The sequence below is a fragment of the Cupressus sempervirens genome, chromosome 4 (assembly GCF_028749045.1).
Source record: "Cupressus sempervirens isolate cs-2001-9-10 chromosome 4, ASM2874904v1, whole genome shotgun sequence".
NCBI classification, from domain to species: domain Eukaryota; kingdom Viridiplantae; phylum Streptophyta; class Pinopsida; order Cupressales; family Cupressaceae; genus Cupressus; species Cupressus sempervirens.
This window is the reverse complement of record NC_143121.1, coordinates 913,949,604-913,969,970: the sequence shown is the minus strand read 5'-3', so window position 1 is coordinate 913,969,970 and position 20,367 is coordinate 913,949,604.

The window sequence follows — 20,367 nt, the reverse complement described above, 5'->3', positions numbered from 1 at the left end:
AAATGAGGCAATTGTAGGATAGGTTGAGTAGTTACTTATTTCTTGAACATTTCAAAAGACTTTTGAGCTCCTAAGGTCCATTTAAATTTAGACTTAACTCCACCCTTTATAGTTTCCAATAAAGATGCACAAATACCACTAAAATTCCTAATGAACTTCCTATAGAATTGAGACAAACCATGGAAACTTCTTACCTTAGTAGATGAGGTAGGTGTTGGCCAATCTAGTATAGTAGCAACCTTCTCCTTTTCCATATTTAATGTGCCTTGAGACACCACAAAGCCTAGGTACACAAGTTCCTCCTTGAAGAAGTCACACTTCTCAAGATTTATGGCTAGCTTCTCCTCATGAAGCCTCTTCAAAACTACCTCAACATGTTTGATATGCTCATCCCTAGTCTTGTTGAAGATGAGTATGTCATCTAGATACACCACTACAAATCTACCTGTGAAATCCTTGAGCACCTCATTCAAGAGCCTCATGAATGTGCTAGGAGCATTGGAAAGACCAAATGACATCACAAGCCACTCATAAAGACCATCAATAGTCTTAAATGCCATTTTCCATTCATTTCCCTCCTTTATTCTTATTTGGTCATAACCACTCTTTAGGTCTAGCTTTGTGAAGTACTTATCCCCTCCAAGAAAATCCATGAGGTCTTCAATCCTAGGTATGGGAAAGCTATACCTAATTGTAATCCTATTTATGACTCTTGAATCTATATATAATATCCATTTTCCTCCTTTTTTAGGTGCCAACACAACATGAACTACAATTGGCTTATGCTCTTTTGTATCGAGCCTTGATCCATCAACTCTTGGACTTGTCTTTCTACTTTTAAGTTTTGATCAAGAGTCAACTTGTATGCTACTTGATTAGGAAAGGAAGCACCTAGAAAAAACTCAATTTGATGACTAATAACTCTCATGAGGTAGAGTAGTTGGAGTACCATCACTCACTATGTCCTCATACTTTTCAAGAAAATTTTGGACTTGAATTGGTAAGGTTTCCTTGGCTGCATTCTCCTTTGCTTCATACTTTAGCACTATTGCAAAACTTTGACATTCCTCATCCTTGAGGTCTTTGAAAAACTCTTTCCCACTACAAAATAACACACTGAGAACTTTTTCTTGTGCATCTTCCCCTTCCAATAAGGACTAAATTTTTAAGGTCTTGCCTCCTTTCTTGAAAGTTATTGCATTTTCCCTACCATCAAAACAACTTCTCTATGAAATTGCCAAGGACTACCTAGCAAAAGATGACAAGCATCCATAAGCAAAACATCACACAACAATTTGCCTGTGTACCCTGCTATGGAAAATTCCACCAAGCTTGCTCATTCACCAAGATGATTTTTCCTTTGTTGAGCCAAGTAACCTTGTAAGGGTTTTCATGAGGTAACTTTTACAATTTCAACTTATTAAGAGCCTCTTTTGATATTACATTATCAGTAGAACTGGAATCAACCACTGCTTTGCATACTTTTCCTAGGATTTTACATTTTATCCTAAACAATGCCCTCCTATGTTTAGGTTCATTAGGAGTTGGTTGTTTGATCAACACTCTCCTAAACATGAGGTTCTCACCTTTTTAGACTCAATAAGGTCTACATCAGATTCTTTCCTGCAGTCCTCTTGCACATAAGCCTTTCTTTTATCCTGATTTGAGGAGGAAGGCTTCTTTGGGCATCTGTAGGTTGGATGACCCAGGTGACCACAATTGTAACATTTCATACTTTGAAAGTATGGACTAGATCTATCTAATCCTCTCCATCTACTTGATTCTCCTTTTTTTCCTTGTGCTTTGTTTTAACCACCTCTTGAGTGTTAAAAATTCTTTAGAATAACTGAGAGTCGGGGTGAATCAGTTATTCAAGGTCCAAATGTCCAATTCAAACTTTTCATCAAGTAAAGTAACCCTAATAAATTGTTCATTCATCCAAGCTTAAACATTCCTATTCAGTGAGTTACTGTAAATCAACATGCAAGTATAACACATGAAAAGATCAACACATAACACAGTGATTTACGTGGAAACCCAATTTGGAAAAAACCACCAGTAGCATGCTACTCAATTCTCACTCTTCTGAAGTGATGCCCTCTGAAATGCCTACCCTGTTAAAGGCTACAACACATTGTTAAATGTGACCTGGTTAAAGGATTTAACCATCCTGTTAGAAGTGGGCTTGGTTAGAGGACTTTAGAACATTCACTTGGAATGTCATCGTGTTAAAGGATTTACAAATGGTTGTTAAACCAACCTAAGTCCATAGGATTTTTACCCTAACCAATACAATTGCTAGAGAGTAACAATAAGGGGTTTTGACCTGATTACAACATACAACTTATCTTGCAGAATTCAGATCACTTTTCATCTCATGACATTGCCTAGCTTTCAGTCTCTACAACTCTTGACAGCTTACCCTCTATTCAAGCTTGGTCTCCTTGAGTCTCCATGCTCAATGTACTAGTGTAGTCCTCTCTTTCTGACCACTTATCGAAGTAGAGTCTCTGTACTCAGGTCTTCCTTCTCCTAGATGCCTTCTCTTTGGCACCCTTCAATCATTTAGCAATTTGTCACACCAACAACTCTTGCTTCTTGGCTTGTGACTCATTAAATAGAAGTCTAGAACTTCTTTTCCTGCTCGATTCTTCCCTCCTTTGATTTCAGCTTGAATGGATTAGGTAGAATTCATTGAATCTAACCCACATTTTTTTCTTTCTAGAAACATCATGAAGAATCCTCTTGAATTCGCTAAAAAATGGTTTACATAGAACTTTGTGCTACTAGCTCATCACCCTTATCCTTCAACTAGTTAACAAAATTCAAGGTAACAAACTTGTCAGCTCAAATTTGGCAAATATTTGACTTTTCAATAATGTAGCAGCTCGACACTATTGAAATTTTGGTGCTTAGTACATACTGTGTTACTCAACACCAACTACATTTTATTGATGCTCGACACCTACTGTGAATTCACTCGGCATCCACTAAGATTTTCTGACGCTCGACACCTGTTACTTTTCTCAACACCTGAACACGTTTGACTTCTTCTGTATCACTCAACACACACTAGATTTTCCATTTGCTTAGCTCTAACTGGAAATTTTCTCGGCTTGAACTATCTTGCTCGGTACTCACTAATGAACTTATTTAAGCTTTTTAGTCAACCTTATTCTAAATTATTCCTCCAAAGTTTCTAAGTGTGACCAACCCCTGTATCTTCAAGTATGTTATCAATACATCATTTAACCATTGTCTTAGCTGATCCATGTACTTCATTACAAAACCATAACTCAATCTTCCCCTTTGGTTCTCTTGTTACATCTTGTTGATTAAATCCTCTTCATCAATCAACTAAGTGACAGTACTTGGATCTTATAAGCAATTATCATTCCAGCAAACAATAGGTTTGACATCAATGACAAATGATGATTGAAGACATTCTTTACCAATACTAGGGATTCTTCGAGAACTCTATTCTTTTCCCTTTGTTTATCCACTTCCTTGGCTAGTTCTATATTTTTCACCATGCTTGTTTCTCCTATTGACTCTCTAGTAGCTACAGACATCCACCAACTGTTCCCAAATATTTAACTTGCTCTGATACCACTCTGGTGTAACACCCAACCTTGCTTTCCTACCCAAAGTACTCTTAGGGTTTCCTTAGGTCATTGCCTAACCTATTAGGGCTCCTCCTCACCCTAAGCTTCCTAGGACCTTACTCAAGAGATCTTGATCCTTCAGTTGGGTTGCATCAACAAAATACCATCACCTTTCTTACTAGCCTGCTCCATTCCACACCTAGCCCTCAAGCCCATTTGTGACCCCAAGGGTGTCAACCAATCCTCTAAGGTCTCCTTGGATCCCTTACAACATCTAAGTCTCAAAACAATATTGAAATCATGGGCACTTTCTTTCCTCAAGGGTTTTAAGAAAAAAAAAATAATGTAACAAGGGCTACTAGGATTAGCCCTCCAAGTGACTCAAACTTGAGATACCTTTCAAATATACCTAACATCCCCCAAAATAAGTTGGCATCATGGATACCCTTTTTAGTCTACATAGAGATTTTGTGACTCCCTAGACCCCAACCTGTTTGTACAGTTAGAACACTATTTTAGGCTTGAAAAGAGGGTTTCAAGGGTTGATGGTTGTTGACTTCAAAAACCTCCTTAGAAAACTTTCCAAGATGCCTCTCTTGGAATGGAGCTAGGTTAGACCTCCACCTTACTTTCCACATGCCTAGATTGAGGTATCTACAGTCTCAATCCCCTCATCGTTTGCTTTCCAATCTGTGATCCCGAGCCAAGTTGCATTCGCTTGCCTAGGGCATCACTTTATAGAAGTTTACTGGCATTTTCCAAGTCCTTGCCTCTTGATACATAGAGTACATAGACCTTAGTTCCAAATCCCAAATAACTAGAGGAAACGAATGGTGGGAATTGGCCCTAAGATCCCATATTTGCAACACTGCCCTGTTGAGACCAATAGTCTGGCAAAACCAAAAAGAATTTCTAACCTACTATAAACTAATTACAATGAAAAAAAAACCACACACGCAGATGCAAAACAAAAATATAGAGCTTCTCCAACACTTAAATCTCACTCTTCAATCCATCCCTATTCAAATGCCTTTAAAAACAATAAACTAGCAATCCCAAAATACTGCACACAATTCGTGCAATCCTTTTCCAACTTGACCAACCCATGAAAAAGGTTGTCCTCTTGCTTTTAAAGGTTCCTCCATCAGTTCCATAACTATTCTAAATAGTTAGATCCTTCCACACTTGGATTTCCAAAAAGTTACTCTGAGCAAGAAAATGTTGTCATGACAACATGATAACATTTCAACAACTTTTGCCCAAATTGGAGTTAGACCTCCCAAATTGTTTCAACAACCAAGTGGATATGTGCTAAGCATGAAATGACTTCAAAGATCATGGTTAAGGCCATATAAACCTTATTTCAGTATTTTACCCATTCTAGGACCTATATCTCCTAATTAACAACAATTTCCAACTTCTAGCAATTTGGCCATGTTGGGTCTTGTCAACTCTCCTAAACAAACCTAAGGACTAAATAGGACCTCTTATTTGACTAGTGATATGGATAGATTCACTACAAGCAAGAAAAAAAAAAGAATCCTAGATTTCACACTAGCTTACCTAGGTGCTCCTGCACCATCTATATTCATCTACATGCATTCATAAGCCAGATTTCAAGCACATTCATTAATAAAGGTTTTGATGGAACTTTGATTTCCTTTCGAGGGTTCTAAAGTTGAGTCAAAGTTATTACATCTACATACTTGATTACATTCTAGATTCAAGAAAATATTCATATATTTACAAGTATTTTATATTAGATCCATCACTACTACTTTCTAACAATCTATTTTTAGTTCAATTCAAGGTAAATTCCTAAATTGTGGTTTGAGTGAGGCAAACACCCACCCCCCCTCCAAAAATAAAAAAACCTCTTTGTTTTGTAGGCTTTGGATCTTTGATTAATGAATAGGTTGTAGATATGGATAACCTTTTTTTCTTTCTTCATAACTGTGAAACCAGAATCTGTGTTGCACACAACCAATCACGAGTGCACTGCACCCTTGATGCTCCATTTTTTACATCATTACCTAGGTTGCCCCTAATAGATCACTAAATGATTTTTGGGTTTTGTTTGCAACATAATTTTCAATCAAAATCATGAGAATAATATCCTTTGGAGGTTATTTGAAATCACACTTCTAGGTTTGTATCTCACAAGGTCTATCATCTTCCTCTCTTTTATTTCTATATACTTTATCATTTTTCATATCTTTATGTCTCAACTCTATATTTATATCTTTTTTCTTAAACCCTCATAAGGTGGAGGTGAGAGGGAAATAAATCCAAGTTATTCATTCCTTTAGCATTAGGGTTTGCATTTATATTACTTTTTTGTATTAATCAAACCTAATCCACGGGGTGGATCCTAGTATTCCTCCTTTATTAATGTAGTGGTTGTACTGCTTCGATTTTCCTACCCTACAAATATTATCTGACACACCTGAGTCTATAATGCAATTTGTCAGCTTACAACCATTTAAAAGTAACGATATGTAGAAAGGGTTAGATTTCCTATCTCTACTGTTGATGTCTAATACATGGGGGGAACTATGGTTCTCTAGTTGATTTGAAGCGGTGTCAAAGAAAAAATTAGGGGATTTTTGTAAGGTTGATGTTTCTCCTACTAGAAATTGGTTGACCTAGGTCTATTGGCTTAATTCCCTCTGATATATTTGATTTATTTGTCTAACTCCTTTGGATTCAATTTTAAGTATTTAGCAAGAGAAATAGATAGAGTGGATGATTTACAAAATTCAACTAAATCAAACATATGAGAAGAAGAAATTACATTATTTCTTTGTAGAACTTTAATATTTGGTAATTTGGTATTATGAGTAGTAGTGATTGCCTGATCTATACCTTTGAATGCTAGACTTGATGAGTTGGTACCAGGTGTGAGTTTAGAGCTTCTTTGGTTCTAAGTGAGAGCAATGCATGCAGGGTCTTTGAGGGTGACCAAGATATCTCTTCTTCTATCAAAATCTGACTCATATTTGAGATAGAATGAACTAGAATCTCCAAGTCCTCCTTGAGTCTTCTCATCATTAGTAATCTCTCCAAGAGTATCCTTTGTAAATTTGATTTGAATGTGTCTTAACAGATCTGTACATGTATCCTCATTATGACATGTGGTCAAATGAAAGGAACACTAGACCTCTTTACCAGGACTTAAATCTATCTACAATTTGGGTTGTGAAGGAGGTAAAAGTGGTGCTTTCCCATAAGTTGATTGAATTTTATGTGGATAATATTTTGATAAGGTGCCTAATAATATGGATCTAGATTATGTTATTGTCTCTTGAGAGTTATCATGTCATTTTCCAATCTTTGTACAATAGTATCAGTGGCAACAGAAGATTGGGTGCCCAAAGTTTGTAATTTTCATTTCCACTTACCAATTGTAATGTGATCATCTTCTAGTTCAATATCCAACGTTTGTGTTGCAACATGATTTTCTACCTTGCCTCACTTGAGATAGAAACTCACATCAGGTGGCATAACATTCAAGATAAATCATTTCTTGTTCTCATCACTTGGTCTTGAAGCCACGTGAAATTCCTTTAATATCTTAAAATTAGCTACAAACTCCCTCATAGGTTCATTTATCTCCTTTTTTAGTTGACTCAATTGAAGAAAAATGGTATGATCATCACTAGGAACTTTCAACCTAATCTCAAAGGCCATTATCATGTTATTCCAAAAAGTTATGGATACACAGGAGATGGAGTCTAATGCAAAGTTTATGAATATTGGGACATCTAGAAAATTTCAAGCAAAATAGAAGGCACTCAAATGGTCTTCAATTGCCTTTTTTCCATCTCCATTGAATTTTGGCAAAATGTCCTAGGATACCTTAGGTAAGGCACCAAGGTTAGAACTAAGGTTTAAAGGACCCAGTTCTTGTCCCCATGCTTGGTTTGAGGCCATGGTTGGTAAGAAAAAGTTTAAAGGTTGAATATTAATATAGAGAGGTGTTACTATACCAAGAATAGTTAAGGCCTGAACAATAGTTGAAGAGGACAAGGTCTAAGTTGAGGAAGAAGAACGACTATTGGATTTAATCTTCCTCTTTTTTCTTAAAGTATGATCAAAGATAAAAGTTCAATTTATTCAATGATTCAAAATAATTATCTACTAACTTCTTATCTTTATCATCTCTACCTTACCTCCTTTCAACTAGCTTACAAATTGAACTCTTTAATCAATTCCTCACAGGGGCATGGGAAATCCTATTCACAATTTCTATTTCTTGAACCTCATGTATTCCTCTCAAGCATTCTCTCATTTCTTCTTCTTCCTTTGAACCCTAAGAACTTGTTTGTTATTCCATTTGCAATGTGAATTCACAGAGTTCAAGTCAGATATCAAATCCTCCTAGGTGTTCTAAAACCCTAAACTAGGTTGCAACACAAGAAAAATATCATTGTGCCATAGGACCATGTTTTTTCATCACAAGGTCTTTTAGTAGTACACCAAGCCATCAACTGTACAACTCCCCAGTATAGTTGCCAAAATTTGTTGGTGAACAAATTTGTCTCCTTCTTTATTACCTTAAAATATTAACTATATTACCCTCTCTTGGAAACAAACTTTATCATTCAGTAGTTTGGCAAGTACATTATGGTTACTTCCCTCTAGATTTTAATAAGGTACAATTCCTGCAATGAATCTTCACTAATCTACATATGAATGGGCACTTTTGACCAGAAAGCACATAAGGTTTCCCATATTATTCTTAGATAATTAACTTATTGGATAATACATAATCAATCACAAGTTCTGAAAATCAAAGTATTCTTTCGCTCGTGAATTGAACCAATCAAGATAACACAAGGCACAACATGTAGCATTCACAAAGAAACACTTAAAGCTTTATCCTTTAAACAAAATGTGTGATTCCCTTGTTCTTTTCACAACTCGGCAAACATATATCATCAACTACAATACTTGAAAACTAAAAGTAATCCTATATATGCTAACTTGCATGAATAATGAAACCATAAACCATGAAATCATAACACATAAGATAAGCATTTGGTTATGCAGAAACCCTTGATTAGAGGGAAAACTATGATGGGGATGGTAGCCAAAATCCATCACTACTATAGTAAGAGGGTTCCTTATTAGAGATACAATAGGTGTCACTTCTAGTGACTTGCCTTGCTAGGAATAATACAATTAGATCTATAAGGATCTACCTTGTGAAAGGATTTTACAACACTATATCAAGTGTGTACTTGGTTATGAGATTTGCATACAAATTGTTAAGCCTACATTGTGAAAGGATTTCAATCAGCTACAATGGTTAGAGAATAGTAGCGAATTGATCTATACACTTGCAACTTACTTTTCCAATCAAATCCCTCTTCTACTGACTAATTTATTAGTTCTAGTAAGTGATATGAATCCTTCCTAATTATACTTCTTGAATCTTTGCTTGTCCTTTTGAATTTTCTCCCTCTCAACATAACACTAATAGTTCAACATCTAATTTTATCTCAACAACTTTGAATTGTCTCTTGTAGATCTTTAAATAGTTTTCTTTTTGCCTCTTTATGATCCTTAAATTAATTAGGGATTAGGAAACATCTAGATCGTATCATAGATCAAAATCAACAATATGAAAGTAATTATGATCTCTTCCTTTTTCTTCCTCTATTTTTATTGGTTTTTTTCTACCTTGGAATAATGAATAGTCAAATCACATTTACCAATAAATCTTATGAACTCTTTTCCTTGATCTTTGCAAACATACTTTCCTGCTCAGTGAGAATGTTAGACATAAGATTATGTGCCAATACTGACTTGTATGTGCTTCATGTTTAGCTTGGTGAATTCTCTATTTGTGATCAACAAAATTGTTGTAACTTGATGACTTTCTTCTTGGTAAATCTTAATCTTATCAGTGATGTCTATGCTTGGTGAATACTAAATTTCTTGGTAATGCCTATGCTCAATGATAATTGTTTTGTCTTCCACTTGAACTTCTCTTCCTCCATTTTCTTGGGAACTATAGTATGGCTTGGTGACTATCTTTACTGACCAATAGTCTTTGACTTCTGTGCTATCTTTTTCTAACTAATAACAACATGAATGTGTAATGGGAGTAAAATTCTCCCCCTTTGGTGTAAGTGAAAAAAATATTATTCTTTGTAGATAAAAAAAAGTGTAGCTCTATTAAAAATTGTATTTGTGATTTTATCTAATACTCAACAGAATTTGTGTTTTTCAAAACCTTTTTCAAAACTATTTTGTATACACACTCCTTACAACTCCTTAATCATATTCCATACTATCTATATAATCCATAATATTGGCATACTTCCCTATCAATATACATAGATATACCATAATATCTCCCTTTTTTATACTTATGCCAAAAAATAAAACTTCAAAGATAAATGTAATTACCTTAGCCTTTTTCCAAGTTGATCCTATAATTATTGACGACTCTTTATCATCACGGTCATCATGTTATCTTGATTTGCCTTTAAAATTTATAAAGTGTGTTTCTTAACCTTTAAGTTAGCAACCAGATCATTCATATGATTTGAAATTGATAAGCTTGAGGCAACAATAATATCGTTGGCCTTTTGAATATACCTTTGTACTACCTCAAGATGAGGTAGCAATATTGCTTGCATATTATTAATTTTTGCAATAATTTTTGCCTCTTCATGTAGTAGGCCATGCTAAACTCCAGTGTAGAATTTGACTTTTGCATAGTGAACATAATAGGAGTTTGTGCCAGTAGTAAGTGCATCTGCACTTTCCTTTAAATCTTCACCCACATTGTGTAACATGCCTTTGCTGTCATGGGTGAGACTGGGAGCATCGCATAACTTCTTAAATAAATTGATAACATTTTGGACAACAGTGTCCAAATCAATAACCATGGTAGATAATGCAACTTGTTGCAAAGCAATGTCTTTAGAAAATTTCTCCATAACTTTTTTCTCCAACTTGTTCTTCGATATTTCTAACAACTCTTCTTGAATATTCATATCTGGTTCATTCATATCTTTGTCTCATCTTCATTTCCCCCTTGATCAATAGTGGGAATTATCATAGTTTGCAATGGTGACACATGAGGCATACCCTCTGATTGGTTTGGTGTAGTACTAATCACTTCATATTTCCTCCTTTCTTCTTTATTTTTCTTGTGTCCTATAGTAGGTGGAACAACTGATGCATATTAAAACATAGTTTGGGGTGTAACCCCTAATTTTGTTAAGTCTTCCTTGTTTGGTCTCTTCTTGTGTTTCCAAAATCATTATTACTATCTCCAAAAAAATTAGTTTTCTGTTCAATATTTGTGTCCTCTCCTTGTTTCTTATTTTCTTGTACTCCCTCTTGAGTAGATTGACCTTTTTCTCAGTTTTGTTGTATCCATAAGAGTAACATTGGCTAAAAAATACAAAAAATCAATAGTGTAAACATGTATATTTAATGTACCATTTTTTCCATCAAGCTTTGGACAATTCTTTATTTTCTCAATGACAATGATGAATCCTGGGATTATAGTTGGGTTTTGCTAGGTGTCTATTTTTACTTTTGTTAGATGTTTGATGCCTACCAATGTATCCTCATCTTTTGTCACTTCTCCTAGATCTTTGTCAATGATATCTTTAGTATATATATTATCCTCTTGACATGTTATATCTTTAACCATATCATGCACTTCACTTGCTATGTTGTGACCATAATCATCCTCTTGGTTAAAAAGTTCAACATGTTGCTCAGGCTTGGTTTTATGAACTTGAATTACTTCCCCAAAATCTTTAATATTGTATATTTTCTTCCAAATCATTTGGCCATCCTCATTGACATCTTGCATCTATCTTGATAGAACATATAGTTCTCTTCTTTTATAAACAAATTTTTTTTTTTATGGTTTACCATAGCCTCACTTATTTCCTCAACACCAAATTCTGACATAATTGTTACAAGTGATCTCTCTCCCATTTCTTTTCATTTTCAAGGCATATTTCCATTTACCATTAATTTTGTTGTACAATTCTTCCAGAATCATAGTACTTATCCCAATTGGTTCATATTTAAACTTAGCCATCATATCAATCATAGCATTTTCAATCTTTTTCTTGTCCTCATCATTCCTTGCATTATATTCAATATACTTAAATGTAAAAAAAACCTTTATATTCTCTGAGAAAATCTACAATTTCCTCAATGGTTTAGGTTTCTTATGAATAGCCACTGTGAATTGATCAATATCATCTCACTCACTATCCTCTTCATCATTAATAATCATTTTTCTTCTTCTCTTTGTTGGTTTTCTTGTAGATGCATGAAATTCTTTTCTTTTTTGGTAGGTATTTAGATGTGATTGTGCAAGCTTAGTTACTTTAACAATCCGCTTCTTCAATGGTAGGGTAACCTATGAAATAACTTGGGTCCTTGACCTTGTGTTCTTGGGGCTAGCAGGTGTAACGAGTGATTTTCTCTTCCCTTGCTTCTTCTCAGGTTCAAAAATTACTATAATTTTTCCTCTGTCTTCTTCTTCCTCAATATATTCACCCTTACCTTTGATAATCATTAGGGATGATTGTGTCTTAGATCCAAAATTTCTTTCAAAATTGATGATCATATTTTAAGTTTCTTTTCAATCTTGGGGGTTGTGATGTTCATTTTAATTCTCTCCTTAGCTACTTCATCTGTTCCAAAAGGTGTAGTACTTCTATTAATGGGTTGTTTTAACAATTCTTCAATATTCCCGATAGCTTGATCTATGTTGATCTCATATCCCATAGGTTCCAACTAGGAAAACCTAGGTTTTACATCTTGTATCAATGTGTCAGTAGTATCAACAAGGAAAGAAATATTATTCTCGTGCTTCTTAATGAATGAGGGTGGAATTATGTATCTTTGATGCATCTTTGTTTTGAATTCCTTTAAATATGCCTTCATGACATTCTCAAAATTGTATCCCAATTTTTTATTGTAGTTGTTTATTTGATAGATAAATGGCCTCTCAATATCCCAATTCACATTGCCAATTGTAGGAAATTAATTTTACATATAGAAAAGTGCATAGACCAACAATGATTTGAATTTTCAAGCGTTTGATTTTTCCACTTGAATTGTCTTCATATTTTCTAACAATTATTTCAATTATAACTCAGCAAGGTCTAACTTCAATACTTTCTTTACAATTTATATGCCAGATCTATGGCTCCACAAGGCATGCAATTGGGTCTTCTTGGTTGATAGATCTTGTAGACAATTACATAAGTAGTAAATATAGTTTATGGATCTACAATTGACACAACTTTTAGGTCTCTACTATCCCACTTGAATGTTATATTATTTTTAATTTCCTTCTTTGACGACTGTCTAACAACTTTAGCTTTATCTGTGATCGGGTAACATGTAGCCATGTAAATTACATCTCTTGTTGTCTTCAGTAGCTCATCCAAACACATAGTCAAATTGTGAGGCTCAAGACAATATGAATCCACCCAGTCTTGAATACTATATGAAAATGCAAAATATGTGTGACCCCCTTTGTTTCTAGATGTTAATGTTCCCCCTTCAGCTTTTCATCCACGCATAGTTTCTTGTAGGTCTCTTGTAGCTCATGACCTTCTACTCCACCAATTTTATAGTGACTAAATATAGAGATATCACATACCCATATAACCCTTGGTGGTATTGTCGATAGGGCACCAGATTCATCAATCTTCATTACTAATTCTGGGTGTGGTTTGTATTTTGGTTTCTCACAATCTTCATTCTTGATCATCTAACCCTGTTGACATTAGTAACCTTTTTATAGTTCTAATCTTGAAGGTATTTTGAAAAGTAGTTTTTCAGTAAGTTCTTTGAATTACTACCAAAATTTATTTTCCTTTCACTCCAAATCCACCTTCACTCAAAAATTCTTGATCAAATCTATAATCTCAAGTTTCAATGCAATAGTGCACACTAATTGCTCAAATTTTCTTGAAATGCTATTTTCTCTTGTGAATGTAGGGTGAAAGAATGACTCATTTAATCTTTCTTTTATGTGATTTTTATTTATTTATTGCTTGTAAGAGCATAATAATTTTTTCATACAACATACTCAATTCATACACATTCACCATTATTTTCTCAGTAGCTACACAACACTCAGTTGATAGGGACTTCCACTAATAGCTTGCTTTACACATTAGCTTCTCACACTCATTTAACCTTAATGTAATCACTCAACTTGGTGAGAGTCATCAACTCTTACTGATATTCAAAACTTTGTGATTTGTCCTTATGCATCTAACAATATGCAGATATGGAATTCATTCCATTATATATGAGGAACTAATGTAATATTTAATAATTCAAGTGAAGTTTCATACCTCTTCTTATATCTTAGTTTCAAGTGGAGGTTTCGCCTAATCCATTGGATGAGGTGTGACCAACAGTTGTAATTTAAGTTTCATTTCCTTATGTCTTCTTTCTCCATGTCTTATTCATCAAATCATGAACTTCACCAACAATAACTTTACCTTTTCCTTTTGTATCTTCTTCCTTAGGTGTTGATACTCAGAACCTACAATTTTTTCTTAAGTGACCAACCTTGTGACAATGATAACATGTCATTCTAGGATTTCTCCAGTTTCCAAGTTTTCCTCCAAAGTTTAATCTCATATAATTGACAACAATGTGACCATACTTTTCACATGTAGTAAAATTATACCATGTATTATAGTCCAAATTGATTGTATTACCTTTCTTGTTTGATATCTAGATGGAATTCTTCTGTGATCTGCAATCTTGTGACTTGTGTCCAAACTTTTTACAAGCATAACAATAACTACTAAACTCATGTTACCTAGGAGATTGATTGAACTTTGATCTACTTTTATATTCTTGATGACCATGCTAATTGTAATTGTAACAATAACCATCAAATTCAAGAGTAACATTGGACTTACCAATTTTTCTCTTGCAAACATTTGATGTGTGTCTAGGTTTTCCACAATGATAGCATGTAGGCTTCTTTGGCTTGGGATTTTTATAGACATTCCTTTATTCAAATTTCTTAGATGATTATCTCTTCTCAGTAGTTGAATGCTTGGTATAGCCTAGTCCTAAAGTATCTCTTGGTTATCTATGTCCTCTTAGTTGTTCCTCTATTATTCTTATACTTTCTTCTGATCTCTTTAGCCTTTCATTAGTTTCTCTTTCTGATATCAATTCACTTTTCACTTTTTCATTCTTAGTTCCTAGTTCAAAAAATTCTTCCATCTTTCTCTCAATGTCTTATTTGCACTAAGTAGTTGGTTTACCATATCATAGTGATTCTGGGTCAACTTTGTGATTTCTTCATCCTTAGCATCCAGTCTTGTAGTGATCCATCTCTTATCTTCTTTAAGCATTCCCTTCTCATCCTAAACTTGTCTCTTTTTTTCCAACACCTCACACATCCTAGTAGATTGCAACTCTTGTTCTCTTTTAATTGATTTTATATGCTCATTACGATTATGGTTTTTATCTAGTAGATTATCTATAGAAACATCAAACTCATCAAACATGTTTCCATCAGATAGTTCTTCAATCACTTCCCCTTGATATGTTCTGTCATTCATTTGTTGGGTGATTTCTTTCCTTTTCTTAAGTGACTGCTTCATCTCATTGACTTGATTTAAGGTCATTCTAAGTTCTAGCTTCTAATTCTCAATAGTTTTGGCAAGCCTTTACCTTTCTATGATTTGGATCCTTTCTCTAAGGTGTTGAAGCCCCTTGCTAAGAGTACTAGTTTTAATAATAATTGTTGGATTATTATAGAAATGTAGGATGCTAAGAGGGGGTGGGGGTGAATCAATATCCCATAAAACTTTATCCTTTAAACAAAATATGTGATTCTCTTATTCTTTTCACAACTTGGTAAACATATATCATCAACCACAATACTTGAGAAGTAAAAGTAATCTTATCTATGCTAACTTGCATGAATTATGAAAATATAAACCATGAAATTATAACATATAACCCAAGTATTTGGGCACTCAAAAACTCTTGATTAGAGGGAAAACTATGGTTGGGATGGTACCCACAAATCCATCACTATTGTAGTGGGAGTGTGCCTTGTTAGGGCTATAATGGGTGTCACTTCTATTGACTTACTCTGCTAGGAGTGATACAATCAAATATGTAAAGATCTACCTAGTGAAAGGATTTTACAACAATATATCAAGTGTGTAGATGGTTATGAGATTTATATAAAGAATATTAAGTTTACCTTGTGAAAGGATTTTAATCTTCTACAATGGTTAGAAAATAGTAGTAAATTGATTTGTACTATTGTAACTTACTTTTCCAATCAGATCCCTCTTTTGCTTATTGATTTATCAACTCTAGTGACTGATATGGAATTCTTCCTTATGTTTCTTGAATCTTTGCTCATCCTTCTGAATTGTCCCCTTCTCAACATAACACAAACAACAACATCAAATCTCATCTCAACAACGACATTGAATTTTCCCTTGTAGGCCTTTAAATATTTTTCTTTTTTCCTCTTTATGATCCTTAACCTAATTTGAGATTTGAAATCATCTAGATCATATCATAGATCATAATCAATGATCTTGAGTAATTCTTATCTCTTCATTTTCCTTCCTCCATTTTTATTGTTCTATTTCTACCTTGGAATCATGAATAATCAAGTCACTTTTACCAATAAATCTCACCAACTCCTTTCATCAATCTTTGTAAACACACTTTTCTACTCAGTAAGATCATGAGACATAATATTCTATACCAATACTAATTTGTATGTTATTCTTGTATAGCTCAATGAATGCTCTGTTTATACTTGGTAGAATTGTTGTAGCTTAGTGACATTCTTCATAGTAAATTTTAATCTACTTAGTGATGTTTGTGCTCATTAAATACTAAATTTCTCAATAATGCCCATGCTTTGTGATGACTATGTTCCCTTAAATTTGAACTTCTCTTCCTCTATTTTCTTGGGCATTAGAGTATGACTCGATGACTATGTCTACTGACCAATAGTCTTTGACTTTTGTGCTATCATTCATAACTAATGACAACGTGAATCTGTAAGGGAGTAACAAGATATTTCAGTTTTAGAAGTATGCAAGTTTATTCCATTTCATAAAACCATAAAAGAACACTAACTATTTATACTATCTATACTTAATGTCTACTCAAAATTTTCTAGCTCCTATCAAATTTATGGTTCAACATATATAGTATTTGGAATAATTAACAAGTCTCCCTGAAAACCCAGTCTCCTGGTGATTAAAGAAATAGTTAATAAAACTAACCATTGTTAGAAGGGCACATGTCCCAAAGTTTATCTATCATTAGAACTTTCTAAAGAAGAACTAGATAGATAAGCTCAACCATGCTTCCTCTTCTTGATCATCCTCTAATATAGAATCATGAGCGAGTTTCTATCCTTTATATGAACTCATGAACTCTTGTACCATAGGTTCATTGGTGATGCAAGAACATCCTAGGTGTAAGGGGATTCTTGCATCAACCAAAAATATTTATATTTCTAGTTTTCTAGTTTTTGTTTTTTTAATAAGGATTATTCCTATACAGAGTTGTTATTTGGGGGAGCTTGCCAGTTTTAGTAAGTTGGTATTATGCACTCAAATTGTTCTAATATCATATATCGAGGTTTTTCTTTGACATATTAGCCTATTGGACTAGTTTTATTGTCATATCATATGTATTGGTGCAGTTATTGTAGATTTTTGGTATAAATTTTTGCTATCTAAATTTTAGGTTCAACAATGAAGGACTACTTCAAAACAAGGAAAAACCTTGGCTAATAGATGCTTTCACCATCAACCATTGTAGATTGCTAGTTGAGGATTCTAGAATGGGGTTGTAATAGGCCATTGGGTCAATGGTTTGCTTGTTATGGTCTCTAGAAGTGGACCCATCCAAAAATGTAATTTGTAAATTATCTTGAGTTAATCATATGTAATAAATTATAATGGAACAATATAATTTGAGGTTGATCGACGTCAAGATTTAGGGCTTAGTTTCTAGAACCCTCATGGGTAGTTAAAAGTGCCTATATAAGGAAGGAATATAGTTTGTCCAGGGAAGTTCTAGGTGATAGTCACAACTTTTTATTACAGAATGTTGTAAGGAAGGTGCCCATGTGTGTTTGAGTATTTTAATTTTGCCATTCAACATTTGTGGCAATAATAAGAAGCCTATATTTTTCTCACTATTTGTGTTGTTCTATGTTTCTGTTGTTTATTGTGGTATTAAAGGGAGCACCCTTTATCAAGTGGTATCAAAGCAAGATTTTCTAAGTGTGTAGACAAATCATTGATTGGGAGGCAATTTGTACTAGGACCGTGGTTTGGGATGAGCATGTGGACAAATTGCTAATTGTGAGGTAGTTTTCTCTAGGGTTTTAGTGGAAGAGAAAAAATGCCTCCATGAAGAGAGTGTGGTGGAAGAGTCATAGGTGTTACGCTCAAGGGTTTTAGAGCCCTCCAAAGATAGATGCAATCATTGGAAGAACAAATGTATAGAGGAATAAATATTGTCTTAAGAGATGAAAGTGAAGATGAAGAAGAAGAAGAAGAAGAAGAAGAAGCAAATGTTGAAGAAAAGGCAATTTTGAATCTAGAAGAAGGGAGGCTTTTTAGGGTCATTTCCAAGATTAGGAATAGACCTAAGTTTGAGGTTCCCACATTTTTCAATAGTTCTTAACCCAAAGGAATTGATTGATTGAATCAATGAATTAGAGGAAGACTTTGAGTAAAAAGATATTGAAGTTCCTAATAGGGTCAAATTCGCACAGGCCAAGCTAAAGGGTCATGCAAAGATCTGGTGGCAAGAGATTCAAGTGGAGTGAAATAGAAGAGGGAGGGAAAAAAAATGCTAGATGAGACTAGATGATAGCCAAATTGAAGTGATCATTCATTCATCTAGATTATGAGCTTGATCTACTGAAGAAAATGCAAGGGTTGAAGCAAGCGAGAAGATCGGTTCAGGAGTACACCAAAGAGTTCTATCAAGTTCTCATTAGAGCTAGTCATGAAAAAGATGATAAGGAGAAAATTTCCTATTATCTTAATGGGTTAAGGCCAATAATTAATGAGGAGATGAGCATGGTTTGAATGACCAGTATTGAAGAGGTGTACTAGTTTTCCCTAAGACTCAAGGAAAAGATGAACAAAAAGTTTGATAATAATAAAAATAGAAGAAGAGGTCAAGGTGGAAGATATGGTAGATGGTCTTATAGAGGATAAAATAATGAACAAAAGAACAAGAATGAGGCAAGAATTAGCAGTCATAGGGGAAGAGGAAGAGGCACAAAGGAAGAGGAAGAGGTAGAGAACAAGGAGATGGAAGAGGAAGCTTCTATGGAAAATCTTTTCATTTTGGAGAAGAATGACATAGAAAATTTGAGTGTTCCCAGAACCAAGGAAGGAATTATAGATGAACTAAAGGCAAGGCCAGAGTTGCATATATTGATGAATATGTCAAATCATCATATTCTAAAGATGTTGAAAGAGGAGAAGTCTTAGTTAATAGAAGAGTCCTGTTGAGTGGTGAGAATGAACTTGATCAAAGGAGGAGCTTGTTTCATACAAGGTACAAATGTGAAGATAAGTGTTTTGAAGTGATCATTGATGGTGGAACACTGACAATCTAGCATAAAAAAAATGCTCATGAAGTTAAATCTCAAGATGCAGAAACATCTGCCCCCATATTGTATTGCATGGGAGCAAGATAACAACAAGGTTTTGGTAAATGAGAAATTCTTAGTGAAGTTCAAGATTTGGAGCTACCAAAATGAGGAATTGTGTGACATCATACCTATGGACATATGTCATATATTATTGGGAAGGTCATGGTAGTTTGACAAGCACATTGTACATGATGGGTATGCAAATAGCTACACCATTGCAAATGATGGAGTGAAACCTAAGTTGAAGTTGTTGAAGGAGAAAGAAGAGAAGGTATATAGGGCTACTAGAATATGTCTTGTTGATGGAAAGGAGTTTCTCAAGGATATGAAGTGTGAGCATATGTGTTTTTTTGTAATCCTAAAAATGGTAAAGAAGAAGTCGAAGACGTACCTACATAATTTGCAAATTTGTTGGGAGAGTTTCATGATATTGCATTAGATAATGTACCTAATAGATTACCCCCAATGAGGAAGATCAGTCACTAGATGGACTTGATCCTAGGAGCTATTTTTCCAAACAAGCCAGTGCATAGAATGACAATAGTTAAAAGTGAAGAGTTAAACAGAAACATGCATGAGTAGTTGTAGAAGAGGTTGATTTGAGAGAGTCTAAGTCCATGTGTTGTACTAGTAGTATTAGCACCAAAAAAGAATGAAGAATGAAGGATGTGCATAGATTCATGAGCTATCACTAAGATCACAATCAAGTATAGATTTTCATTGCCAAGGATGGATGATATTATGGACTGTTTGATTGGAGATGTGTATTTCACAAAGATAGATACGAAGAGTGGGTACCATGAAATTCACATTAGAGAAGGAGATGGGTGGAACAATATTTTCAAGACAAGGGAAGGATTATACAAGTGGTTAGTCATGCCTTTTGGGCTAACCAATGCAATGAGTACTTTCTTTTAGAAATAGATAATACTAAGAGGGGGGGGGGATCAGTATTCTACAAATTTTTGTCCACAACTAAATATTGTTAATTACTTTATAACTTGCATATGAAAGTAAACCAAAAATGTTGAACAGTAAATATGACCATGCACATAGGTAACTCAT